Here is a 13553-nt window from a genome sequence, read left to right as displayed (position 1 = left end):
TCTGATATAACTTTCATAAAGATGATGTTTTCTCATTTCTCTCTTCTTTCTATAATTCTCAAGAATTTTAATGAAAATTTTTTTCCTCATTCAACTTTTCTGGCCCTGAAAGCCTGTTGCAATAAATCAAGGCATCCATTTACCACTTTGAAGTTATTAGGTTACACTTCAGACAAGTGCAATGAGAAATAATGTCCTTAAATTAATAATAACCTATGTTCTCCTTTTTCCAAGAAGAAAACCTTATCTGACTGTTCAAAGACTATACAAAATGTATATAACACTTAAGCAAGTCTAACATAAAGAAAATACATGGCAGTATATACACCTCACTTTCAGTCTTCTCTTATATTTCCAAACCTCTTGGATGTTAGTATCATGAAGGCAGGCAAGGCACAGCTCATGGGCATATTCACTCTGTACTGAAACATCTCATGGTAACACTGTAAGATGTTGGTGTTATCTCATGATGGCACCATAAGATGGAATCTCTCTTCTGCACAGCAGCGGAAGGTACTGAGGCACCCTTAGATCGATATTTCAGAAACCGTCTTTGAACAAGGCACGTTCCTATCTTGAAGAGGCATACTGAGATTCAAGGTTATTCAAAAATGTTTTCTCTATAGTTCAGATCATTTGCACAGAATCTCTACCCGAACGAAATTATATTCAATACATCCTCTTCTGAACTAAAATATCCAAGTCGAGGGGCCCCCGAGGTTTTTTCCCTTGGGGGCCAAGTCCGGGCTGCCAGGGCTGAGCCTACAGAAGACAGAGCGCGGGCGCTGTCCGGGGTGCTGAAGCGGCGCCGTCGGGACTCCTCCGCTCGCCCCGCAGCGCCGGGAGCGGCCCCGGAGGCCCCCCGCTCGGAGGAGGGTCTTCCCCGCGCCGGCAGGTTCCTCCGCCCCGCGTGCGCCGGGAGCCCCGCCGGAGCCCCGCGCTGTGCCCGGCGCGCCCCGACCTGCACCTGGCTCGCGGCCTCGCCCCGCTCAGTCCTTTGCGCCCCGCCAGCCCCCTTCCCCGCGGCTGTCCTCCCCGGTCGCGGAAGGCGCCCCTCGCTCTTACCCGCCAGCCCTCTGGGCTCCCTCGAGCGCGCGGAGAGGCAATGCCCGGGCTGCTCCCCGAGCGGGCGACGGTCCCCAGCTTCAGCGTCCCGAGGGCTCCGTGCCTCTTCTTAAGCAGTGGGAGCGCTCGCGCCTCTTCACGTCTACGTCAATGAGCCGGGAAACTGCCGCCACCCCTCGCCCCCAAGCCCGTCTCTCGCACCCTCCTCCTCCCACGCTGCCCTGAAGATTTCCCTTCAGGAAACAAGCAGGCTTGGCCATCCGCACCCTCGTTGACCCTGACCCATGCCCACCCTCCACCCAGCGGAACTGTGCCCGGTGCGACTTGTCTCCCCGGTCCTAGCTCCGAAGGCGTGACGCTGCGGGCGCGCTCTGGAAAGTTGGGACCAGCCCCGCGCCGGTCTAAGAGCGAGTGGGGCTCCCCAGATCCGCCCTCTCCAGCGCGCCTTGTTTGAGAATAAAGAGATGTGAGGGAAGACCCAAGGCACCTGGGTGTCCTCCCAGCGGTCAGTAAAGTCTCCAAGGAAGTGAGGCACCTCCCTGAGACATCCTGGGGGCATTTCTCCTGCCAGCCCGGGGTCCTGGGCCGGGAGGAGAAAACACCCCTGGGGCAAGGATGTGGCTAGGGACACGGCTCTGCTGGAAGCTCTCCTGGGGAAAGGAGACCTCTTATCTCCAGATTCTGTGACCTGTGTCACGTCGGGAGCCCTGGATGTTGCTGGCATCACTCCCGTCAGCCCGTTGCTCCAGATTTCACAGCAGAGTCCCTGCTTTCCCAGAGGAAATGCCTGGGATTCCCTTTGATTCTCGACTCACAGCTAGTTAATATCCTAGTCAGAGCAGGAGCCCTGTCACCCTACGGGATTATGCTGACCATTAGCATCCACCCTACCTGAAAACACACCCAGCCCAGGGGCCTGAAGCAAAACATTTACCTTTGCAAGTGTTTGCAGGTTTTGCCCCTGGCCTCAAAACCCTCTAAGCATCCTGAAAACCATGTATAGTCTCCATTAACTGAAGGCTTTTGTGCAGGCTCAATAGTATCCACGGTTACCTTCCAGAGGGCACAGGGAGGAACCATGCATAGAGCAAGGTTTACCCAAGACTTGAGAATGCACCCCCTACCCAAGTAATAGGAATAAAGAGCTCTGGAGAGGACTCCTGAGGGGTTCTGGGCTCTCTCTCCTGCTCTGAAACTGGATGGAGTGAACTCGTTTCTCAATCTGTGAACTCAGCATACTGATGCCTGCTTCTAATTACACCCTAAGAATGTGGGGAAAGATTGTAGGTGAGGTCTTGGACTTGCTTCTTGAACTTCAAGGAGCTCTGCCTCTTGGAGAAGATCATCAAAGAAACACAGGGCTAGAGAGTGGCATGGGAGGACCCTAACGAAGAGAAAGGGAATGTCGGGGGCAGACATGGCCCCTTTGAGGAGGTGTCTGGTGAACTTCTTGAAGAAGGAAGTCCCTGGGGCCCAAGGAGAGGAGATGGTCTCCTCCAGGCAGAGAAGTCGGCATGAGCAAAGGCATGGAGGGAGAACTCAAAGCAGTTCCGTGCTTCTGGGGAGCAAAGTCAAGGAAAGAAGTGAAGAGCGAGAAGGGAGAACAGAAGTTAAGGACAAGAGATGTAATTCTGGCTGTGGCCGTGTTGAGAGTTACATTATGCTTGAAAACATCGCTACATCAACATGCAGTGCTTAATTTCTTTTCAAGTGCCATGTGTCAGGCACTGTTCCAGGTGCTGTGTAGACAGAAGGAGCAAAACAAAGTCCCTGCACTCGTGGAGTTCACATTGGGGGTGGAGGAAAAATGTACATTTTAATTGTAAAATGATATATGTGTATAATGATCTGTGTTTCTAGCTTCTGTGTTGAACGGTGAGTTTTCAGCTGTGTGTGGACAAACACATAAATAGTGAATCAAATAAACAGATAGTGCCATGCATGAGTCAATAATGAGAGTCTGTCTGTCATTCTGCAGCCTAAGAAGAAACATGTGTGTCAGGTGTGATAAGGAAAATCAAATGATCATGAAGAAGAAGTAAGGCAGGATTAGGAAAGGACGGTGAAGAGCTATTTCATAAGCGATACTGAGAATACCTTCCTGATGAAGGATATCTGAGTAAAGACCCTGAAAGGGAGAGAGGGAATCGTGCATACACGTGTGAAAGGATGCTGGGGATGAGAGGAGCATGGAACGAGTGTGTTGTGATTGTTTTCTGGGTATAGTGGTAGGAGGTGAGCTCAGAGAGGTGGTCATAACTCCATCCTGGCTGCTCAGTAGCCAACAGACTGGAGGGGGTGAGGGCAGAGGCAGAGAGTGCAGTGAGAGCTGCTGCAAGACCCAGACGAGAGATGACGGTGGGTCAGATAAAGGTGGCAGCAGTGGAGTCGGTGAAAGGGAGAAGATTCTGAATACATTTTGATGGCAGAAAGGACAGGACTTGCTGATGGACTGGATGTGGGATGCAAGAAAAAGAGAGAAACTGAAGATGACTCCAAGTGTTGGGGGCTAAGCAAACGGAAGTTTGGAGCTACCATCAGCTAAGAGGAAAAATGTTTTGAGGAATAGGTGTGGGGAAGGGAAATCAAGAATTTGGTTTTCAAGATGTTAAGTTGGAGATGACTGATATCCAAATGGAGAAAATGAATCCCCAAGGAAGAGGTGGGTCTAAGATAAAAACTCAGACACAGTGCTCGGGAGAGAAGTCAAGAGTTGGGCTTTAGATTGACCTGTAAGCAACAGTTAAAACTCTCACAGGAAAGTATGTAGAGTGGGTACAATAGTAGCCTGAGGGTAGAAACTGAGAAATGCCAACATTTAAGCGACTAAGAAACAGAGTTAAGAAGAACCAGAGAGTGTGGTGCTTTGGAAACCAAAGAGACAGAGATTTTCACAAAGTGGGAAGAAATCAACCACATCACACAGATTCAGAAAAGGAGGTTGATAAAATGAAAACAAAGAGTTTTCCATTGGATCTTAAAAGCAGAAGGTCACCAAGTTGCTTATTAAAAGCAATATCAACTAGTGTTGGGAAGAAGTGGGCTGAGGCAGAAGTGGAAAGTGAGGAAATGCAGACAATCCCGGTGAAGCACTTCCTGCGAAGTTTAGAAAAGAAGATGAAGAAGAGTTGGAACAGGAGGTCAGGGGTTGGGTCTTTGTCATATTTAGAGGCTGAGGGAGAGGAACCAATAACGAGGGAGGAGTCGAAATTCAAGAAAGAACGGTGACTAAAATCTCAGCAAACAAGAATCCACAGGGCTAAGAGAATGAGGAGGAGCCAACGTTCAATAGAAGGGAGTAGCTTGCTCTCTGAACAAGGAAGAAGGCAGGCCACTCGGGATGTGGACATGTCCCAGGTAGTAGAGGGAGTGGTGGAGAGGAGTTGAGAGAGGTGGTGATCAATGGTTTCAATTTTCTTAATGAAGCAAGATGCACAGTCATCCACAAAGAGTGAATGAGGGTAGGTGCTAAGGAGGAAACTTAAGGAGAGTGAAAAGGCTTTGGAATAATCACTGAAGAGAAGAAGGGAAGAGAGGAGATAAGAGAGAGGAGAAAGATACTAAGGAAAGTGCTAAAAGCCCAGGCAAAGTTTGAGACCATGAATTTGTAACAAACCATTTTGCATGCTTGTGTGGTTTTTATGAGGCAGAATAGCATAGTGATGACTATTATGCTTCCGGATCCAAACTGCCTGGGTTTGCACCATTTCCCTCACTTGTCATATTTCATTGATTCTTAGATGCAGGTTTTTACATTTAACACCACTGAAATCAGGATGTATCTATCTACTGATGGCACCTTCCAATTAGAATTGCATTTTCTTTTGCTTTTTCAGAATAATGGGGCATCTACAGTTGATGGTGTCTTTGATTTGATGTATTGCTTTGGATAAGTTACTTAACCTCTGCGAAACAATTTTTCTTGCTTTTAAAGTGGGCAAAAATCTCCCTTATGGCTGGTGAGGATAAAATGAGATCATACACGGAAAACACTTAGCATGGTGCTGCTTTAGCAAGTACTGGATAAATGCTAGTTATCCTTTTCCTCCCGCAGTGCACATCTGACTGAATGTCGGGGGAAAGAATGAACACTATTGCATTGATTCAGAGTTAGAGCTTTGTTGGGTAAATGCTGATGAAGGAAAAGGATGCAAAAGAATTAAGACTATAAGCAAGTTAGAAAGAGAGAGGAGATTGGGAGTAGAGAGATGAAAGACTGGGAGGAAATAGAGGAAACTGGAGGTCTCACTGAAGGAAAACAAAAACAGGTGTAAGAGGAATAAAGAAAGAGGAGACTGAAAGGCAGAGGGGTTCCAGTCAGGGAGAGGGACATGTCAGTGTCAGATTTTAGACATGGAGCAGCTCTGGGTTCTGAGCACAACCACCGAGATGAGCAGCTGAAATGGAGTGAAGTCAAGGCCACCGTAGCTGAGCTCCACCTTTCCTGTGAGTGTGAAGATGATGCACTGAGAAGCTCACTCCTGCTTTCTGGAAGCCGAGGGTGTGACATTGCTATCCCAACCACATGGCCCAGAACAACTCTTGCCAATGAGAGTAAAGTCTTTAAAAATAATTTTTTAAAAAAGCCTAGCTAGGGTCTGTTCATATGCTTTTTTTCCTTTTCAATGTAATTACTTGGGACTGGACATTTTGATTTTCAGTAAAGCTTTTTGGTGCCTCCCTGGAAAATAATAGCCTGGTTAAACATTTCTTGTAAATACAATTTACCAACTTCCACTTGAAAATTAAGTAGTCATCTTATTGAATATTTTTATTTAGAAGAAGATCCTACATACTCTGTGGTAACATATATTTAGTATTCCTAGGCTATCAGGGCAGTTTGGAGCAATTCTTGGAAAGGAATATCTATCTTTCATCTGAACCTTACCATCAGCTTAAAAACTGAAAGAGGAAAACGGCATACTAATTCTTGCATTTAGATAAAAAGAAATCCAGCACCAAATCATTTGAATGAAACATTTTATATTCTGTTGAATGTACACATTTGGTATTTTATCCTTGTGTTTTCGTTTCCACAGACTAGACTCTCTCTAATGACGATGATCATTTGGTCAGCACTTACATTGAACAAAACATCATTTTCATGTACATGGTCTCATGTGGTCCTAAGGAAAACACTTTATCCTCCTCTTTCCCCCATTTTGCTGTAAAGTTGAGAAATTTTCCTAGGCTCACTTAGTTGGTGAGAGTTAGAACGTGGTTCTGTTTCCTAAATTTGGCTTTATTCATTGTCATTTATCTGTCCTAACTAGTGTGCTTGCACAAACACATGCACTGACACCCTCTATTCTCTTCACTGTATAGTCTCTCGTTTCCTCTCTTCCTCCTCAGTACCAACTGGGAGGGAGCATATGGCAGGTGCAACTTACAGAGAGCATAATTTTAATGTTGCATCAGGAATCAGCCCATCCCATCATCATTCTGACTTGTTAGAAAATATTGAGGAAACCAATGGGTCATTTAAAATTACATTATGCTAAATAATTGGTTTGACTGGCATTTGTCATCCAAAGAGTTGTTTCAGTTTTACAAGGTTGCAGCCTAGGGCGGAAGAATGACTAGTTGAGAAGTAAATCGCAATTAGCTGACTGTGCCCCATGGCTAGATTTTCTGATTTTTGCCACTTGAAGCAATTCTCAAAGACATTAAAAAGGACTTCCGATTAATTTTAATGAAATTCGAGAGCAGTTATATAGATAGTTTGCATCTTCAGCAGTGCACTAATTTGCAAATGATGGGGACAGCCTTCAAGAATAGGGTGCTTCTTTAACATTTAGGATCAAATAGTAAAAATAATGACTTTCTCCCATTCTTTTACGCTTTTCCATCGTTTGAAGATGGCAATAAACAAGGACAATTTCCGGAATGCCATTGGGGTGAGTGGATGAGTCATTCTTTAAGTGTCATCAGATTCATAAGGACAAGTTGCAAGGAAGGACTCAGATCACGCTGCATGTTGATTCTAAAATGCGCAGAAAAAGAAAGTTACTCAGGGCACAGGAAGAGCTCCTTCCTGTTCTTCCTGAGGGTACAAGTGAAGACGCTGTAGTTGTGATAATAGGTGTAGTGGTGGTTTCCTTGTAGGGTGCTTCTCAAGATGCGTGCATCCTTCACCCATTCTTTCCAGTATGTTGCAAAGCCCATAGAGATTCTTGTGGCTTTGTCAAGAGTAGAGTTGAGCTCTTGCAATAACTCCAGCAGTTCAAGAGCAACCATTATAGGTATTGCCTTTCAGAATTGTCCTGTCTTTTGAGTTCCTCATTTCTGAAGGAGACTACAATATGAGTGATTTGTTCTTAATTTGCTTTACATACCAAGGCAACAATGACAAAGTTCTAAGATTTTAGCAGCAGATTCTTTTTCTAAGACTTCAGTTATGATGGGGCAGCAAAAAACAACGTAAAATCTCTATTTCAACACATATAAGAAGAGCAGAGGGAGTCACAGCTCAGAAAGCCAGGGGTCTAGTGACAATCATGGACTTTTGCCAAGAGGAAAACATTTGGGAAAGAACAATTAAGGACATAGACCTATATGTTGGAGGCATAAAACATCTTACAGTGTGAGCAGGGCTCCCGGAATGAGGAGCTTTTCCTTGACTCATGTGTGTCTAAGGGATTTAGCTCTGCTCTGCTCTAGATTCCTACACACTTTTGTTCATACTTTCACTATGTGCTTACCGTATTCTAATTGTTACACATGCTTGTCTGTCTCTCCTCATCTTCCCACTCCCACCCTATTCAGGCCGCGAGCTCCTTCAGAGTGGGAATCCGTTCTGACTACTCTCAGCTTTACAGTCCAACACACATACAATAACTTCTTAATCAATGTTGGTTGAATTTATTCATGAGAATGGTCTCATTTTGAACATGAGACTGGAGTAGTAAGTGTCATTAATCAACTTGCATTGATAAAATTTCTTTCTCGTGTCTGGATAAAGAAATTAAAATGTCAGTCAGACAATTTAGTCTTTTTTCCTTTACCTAGTGCCTCCATTTTTTTTTATCATGCTTTTATTGAATGGAGATATTACTTTGATGTGATTATGGACATATCCTCTGAAATGGAGTTTTTGATTGAAAGACTGTAATCTAAAAATAGATGCTAAGTATGAAAGTATAAAAATAATTTTTCCCCGAGGAAAAAAACATTTCCCATTCAATGACAAGATTTTAATTTTCAGTCATTGGGAAAGGGGAAACATTCCAAATCTAGTCTGAGATCATTTTTGTAACAGGCTGTATTAGCTAGGAGTGCATTAATCTACAAGTGACAGAAAAACTAACTGCAGTAGCTTAAATCAAAAGAGGTTTATTTTTCTTACTTAACAAGAAGGCTGGAGACACATGGATGCTGATGTTAGTTCAGTGGCCCAAGGATAGCAGGCCCCACATTTCTGTGATCCCCTTGGCCTTCCCTTGGACTCACAAGTTAGCTGCCACAGCTCCAGACATCACATCTACATTCAAAGCAGGAAGTAGCTAGAAGGATTGTTCCAGCCCAGCCACATCTGTTACTTTTTAATCAAGAAAGTGAAACCATTTCTAGAACCCTCATCAGTGGACTTAGGCTGAAATTCATGGGCTACAATTAGGTCACATGGTCATTTATAGATGCAAGTAAGTATGGGAGAAAGAACTCCAGTGGGAGGCAGCAAAGTGTGTTGTCCGGGGAGTTGGGAGTGGCTTTTGGGGAAGCGATCAGCAAAGTCAACCCCAAACGCAATGGGAGCTGATGGAAAACTATGCATTGAATAAATTCAACTTTAACTCTAAACGGGAATAACGCCTTTGCTGGGTTTTTTTAATGTTTTTAAATTTCTTTAGGTCTTAATTTCTTTATTTAAAAATGGAAGTTTTATGCTTATTCACCAAACATTGCATATTTGAGACATAGAAGATGCTGGTAAGAATGCAGTGCCAATTTCATAAACTACTTGGGGACGTACCTGCAAGGCCGTTGTTTATAGGACTTTGAACAAATCATTCATCTCTCCTATGCATCAACCTTGTCTGCAAATTAACTGGGTCCAATTAAATCATCTCAAAATTATTTCCTGCTTTACCAATTTATTATTCTATGATTTGTGGCAGTAATCCATTAATTAAATAAATGTCGAGAAATTCTGGAGTTTGGCAAAGTATTCAAAGTAATAATTAGAAGTGGTACAATCATTGTAGAAAGGAGTTAAACATTGGCATACTCCATGAGTAAGCAATTGCACTCCTCCTTATAAACACCAGAGAAATTCTTGCACTTGTACACTAAAAAAATATGTACAAGAATGCTCACGGAGACACTATTTATATAGTAAATATCCGGAAACAAGTCAAATGCCCAAAGAGTAGGGAATAAATAAATAAATTGTAGTCTGTTCATAATAGACTATTTCATAGCAGTTGAAATGAATGAAGTGTGGCGAGCTGGAATACCATGAATGGTTCCATAAATATAATGCTGAGAAGGAGAACATAAGTCCCAAAATTTTATATATGTCAATACCCTTTTTATAAAGTTAAAACAACTAAAACAAAACATTTATTAATAATATGTAAAAGAATATATCTATCTGTGTTTTCAAATGGCAATGAAATTATTGTTATAAGAATCAAGGGAGTAATGGCATTAGGAGGGAGGCATACAATGGACAAGGCAGAGTTTCACAAGGACATGTTGGTTACTGTCAATGTTCCAATTATCACATTGAGTTCTAGACTCACAGATATTTATTGTAGGATTTTAAATAAATAAGTCAGTAAGTAAATACATACATGCATACAGAAGGCCAACGGACTAATGACAGGGTATATCAAGAACCAAGGATTATGATTCATCCTACTTTTTTTACTAAATTTCAAGTAAAAAAAATTAAAAGTCCATATCATCTATGGAAGGTCTTTAAGATAAAGATCTTAAGCTAAAGTTCTTCATTCCTCATGTAAAAGAAATGACGCAAAAATTCATTCACCAAAAATAGTAGAATTTCTTGATTATTTAAGATGTCTCCTACTAGAGCACCTACTCTTTTAACTATTGCTAATAAAACAAGGAGGGAAACCACTTATACATCACATGCTGCCCTGAGCTCCAGTCCCCTTGGGATGACAACAGTCCCTCTCTATTCTCTTTGACCACCAGCCTCATCCGCATGCTCCTTCTCTGGAGCGAGGCCAGGACAGTGAGATGTGAGGGTCCATCCACAGCATCTTCCTGAGCAGAAGGGAGATTGTTGAGATGATTGATTACTTTCTATTTCAAAGCATGTCCTCTAAGTCTAAAGAGAAGTCATCAAGATATTTTTAAGCCACTGATGAATCGCCATGCTGATGGGGAACAAAGCAGATGAAGACAGTCAGAGAACAAGGCATTGAAATGGACTGACACTTATGTCCAAAGCAAAGCAATTCATTTGTTCAATATTAGACACACACACACACACACACACACCCTGTGCCACTCACTGTCATGGGCACGGGGAATACACATCAATGAACAAGATAAGCAAAGTCTTTGTTCTTGTGGAACTTGCGTTCTACTGGAGAAGACTAATATTTAAGTAAACAAATGAATAAACAAGATAATTTAAGAGCAAAAGTGAAATGAAGGAAGTAAAACTATGTGTTATAATAGAGATTGAGAAGAAAAACATTGCTTTAAACCACAAATGACTTCAGTTCTCTAACTTTCTTAGATCTTCAATCCACGAAAGCTATGAGATTGCATCAATGCTCATTAGAACAAAATCGCAGCCCTTTATGCTTATAAAATTGCTTGTATCATCCACCTTCAAGTGTCATTAGGCGTACACATCTGAAACCACTGAAACCTACCAAGATAAGTGGGGAGCATGTGCCTTTTCACCAGTCAGCTGCTTTCCATCATCTCGTTTTTAGCCCTCCACTGCCTCTGCCTTGAAAAACCTTTAGAAAGATGGGTGACCTCTTCTAACAACCAGCAGCTCCTGGAGAAGAGCAAATTTCTCTTAACAGGCTCCATGCTTCCGATGTATCTGAGGATTATATCCTAAGGAAATTTAAATTTATACATAATCTTTATAGGCACAGATTTGAGAGCATGTTACAAACTCAGATATATGTTTGTATGCATGTATGTGTATGTAGATCCACCCCATCTTGGGAGCCCACATTCAGATGACGTTTCATACCTAACACACATCTTGGGGCACCCATTCATACATGCCTTTGAATTAACAATCATGCTGAAAACTTCTAGACTCTAACAAAGGTGTGACATCAGCCAAGGCATGGATTAAATCTTAGTGAGAAATTTACACATTCCTATATATAAGTTTGTGATTTTTTTCATCTTATAAACCTGATCCAGAGTTGCTAACAGAAAGTTGATCACTTCTCTCAAACATGACATCTGCATTTCATATCCAATATAGCCTGTCATCCCCAGCAGAAAAAGATATCTAATTTTGGAACAAATTTGAGTTTTCAGTTCAACACCTCTTCCTCACTAGCTGACAGACAGCGGGAGAGCACTGTGCAGACCTACCATACAACCGTAGCATTGATCCATCTCAAGACCAGAAAGACATCAGGCAACAACCCGCGCACCAAAAGCGTTTGTGTTAAACATTTCATCAAATGCCAGGCAGTTTTTGAAACACTCTGGTGAGCTGCTGGTTGTAAAAACCGTTGAACCTCTTCCTTACCTTCCCTAGTTGTAAATGTTTCAGACGTAAAACCATAGACTAGAGGAGGAGATCAAAACAGCAAACAAAATTAAGTTAAAGCTGCGCTCTCCTGCTAAAGACCCTCTGAGCATTTTTGAAAAGTCCTATTTACAAGAGTGACCCCCCTCATTTCTAAATCACCATAGCTCAACCATGTCCAGGACCACGGTCCCAGTAACTGTCTGACCCCACACCTGTCCCTTTCTCTAAGATGGTTCCTGGAACTAGCGTTAGTGCCGTAACACACTCTGTAGAACAGCCTGACTCCGAATAGGGAGGTGGAGGCATTCTCAGGCCCGTACAAACCTACAGTCCGGGAGAAGAGTAGGACGAGGGGTTGGGATTATGCTGTTAGGGATGTTTCCAGGGTTTAATTTTTCCATAGTGGAGAAAAATCTCTTGTTTCAAAAGGAAGATGTCAACATTATTTTTTGCTGTCAATCACTTTTTGTGCGAGGAGTTTGATTTTAGATATTGATCAGTTTTCATGCAAGGAATTCAGAATTTGTCTTTGTCTTTCACTATAGTAAAAGCAAACATATACAAAGTTTTCTACCCAAATTAATTGCAAAGATGTTTAGCTAACTATCAAAATACTGCAGGAAAGTCAGCCAAACAGAGAGATGATCCATGTTATAAAATATTTGTAAGAGTCCACTAATATAAGTGATATTTGATTTGTGGACACTTGAACTGTTTGCCTTGCTGGGTAACTAACTGGAAACTAAACAAGCTTTGATAGTCAGAGGGCTTCTTCCAGGGACATTGGTCTGTAATCCATCTGTAAAAAGCCAAAGGCTTTGTGTTTCATATGAACAGGCACCCGCTCAGTATATGTCCTGAGGACAAAGCAAAAGGACTGAATTGACTACATTTTCTTCCTTTCATATGAGAGTTTAGTCTCATATAAATATTTGAGTATAAGGCTTTCTCATAGTTTTTTAACTTTAATAAAGAAAATTTATTTCTTCATTTCTGGTTGTAGCTAATGAAATGGGGCTCTAGGCAATGCATCACCCAGACAGCTGAGATGATATGGCTTTCTGAGAGCTCAGTGGAATACAGAGCCTCTTTGACTACTTGGAACCAGGACTTTCTGCTGGGATGGGCTCCTTTTGTTTCTTACGTTCGACTCGCGTTTCTCAAAGTACTAAAGGCCTGATAAAATGTCTTAAGCGTCTTACCTCTTCTTTGCGTGGCACTGAGAATGTAATTTTGAGACTCAAGAACAATGACCAACTTTCTTGTGTTCCGCCTTATGCGGATCACCTGCACTTACGCCATGGCGGCCCAGGAGTAGTATTTTCCTGTGGAGACCTACCGTGATGTTATCAGTCAACAACTACTCTGCTGATAAAGTGATATTTGGCTTCTTATAAGTATAGGGGTATCATTCTCATCTCTTGAAACGGAATGCCAAATGCTTATAATTTCAGTTTTGGACTAAAGAAAGTGTAATTATGGGTATAGGAATGGAAGTAATAGGGTTTTTTAAAAATGTATTCTTTTGCTACACAGAGATAGTGTCAAAAGTTTCTTCAAGTGTGGACATCCCAGTTTCCCTCAAAGATTTTTCAGCTATCCTAGTGAAGTTCCCAAGGTTTATGGTAATCAAGTTGTACGCTGCCCTTCATGGAAAGCCGTTGTTGATTTCCTACCAGTTGGAACCGTGGCTACAGCAGGAAGATCAGATTCACCCTTTCTTGCTGAGTTTTGTTCTTGGGACGACAGGACTCAGTTCTGCTGTCAGTAATCTGTCAGCGCA

Source organism: Equus quagga, chromosome 4 (genome assembly GCF_021613505.1).
Source record: "Equus quagga isolate Etosha38 chromosome 4, UCLA_HA_Equagga_1.0, whole genome shotgun sequence".
Classification (NCBI taxonomy): Eukaryota; Metazoa; Chordata; class Mammalia; order Perissodactyla; family Equidae; genus Equus; species Equus quagga.
The sequence above is the reverse complement of the archived record's forward strand: the minus strand, read 5'-3'. Positions refer to the sequence as shown.